This window comes from Penaeus monodon, chromosome 22, assembly GCF_015228065.2.
Source record: "Penaeus monodon isolate SGIC_2016 chromosome 22, NSTDA_Pmon_1, whole genome shotgun sequence".
Classification (NCBI taxonomy): domain Eukaryota; kingdom Metazoa; phylum Arthropoda; class Malacostraca; order Decapoda; family Penaeidae; genus Penaeus; species Penaeus monodon.
The window spans coordinates 19,454,114-19,454,608 of NC_051407.1; the positions used below are offsets into that span (position 1 = coordinate 19,454,114).

Consider the following 495-nt stretch of genomic DNA (forward strand, 5'->3'; position numbering starts at 1 on the left):
ATTTCTGGGCAAAGGCCTTGCCTGTCTTCTATTTTCACTTTCCTCTCTATCCGTCTCAAAATTCTTTCTCCTTTTACATTTCTTTCTTTCCCCATTAGTCTCTATCACCACTTCTCCTTTCAAACTTTCTATCTCTCTCCATCTTTATCAATCTCCATTCCACACGTTTCCTCCAGCCTTCTCTCCCGTTTCCAAGCTTCGGTCGTCTTCATAGGCAATTTCGATGATGCATTTCCATTGCGATCTGTCTCCAACGTTTTATCTCGCTCGTGATCTGTCTCAAACGTTCCATCTCAAAACGTTTTCTTTCTCTCGTTCGTCTCTTTTTCGTTTTTTTTTTCCTTTATTGCCTGTGCTTTATCTCTGTTCTGTTCTCTCTTGTTAGCTTCTTATTCTCTTTCTTCCCTATCTCCTTCTTCCCTCTTGCTTGTGTCCTCTTTATCCTCACTTGCATATTTCTTCCTCTTCCTCTCTTTACCCTTTCTCCTTTCTCCG

General features: G+C 41.2%; 1 protein-coding gene across 1 annotated transcript in view; it reads left to right on the forward strand.

The window, feature by feature from the left end:
* Positions 1–495, forward strand: part of LOC119587349 (GTPase-activating Rap/Ran-GAP domain-like protein 3) — a 420,180-nt gene that overhangs the window by 406,115 nt on the left and 13,570 nt on the right. The window lies entirely within an intron of this gene.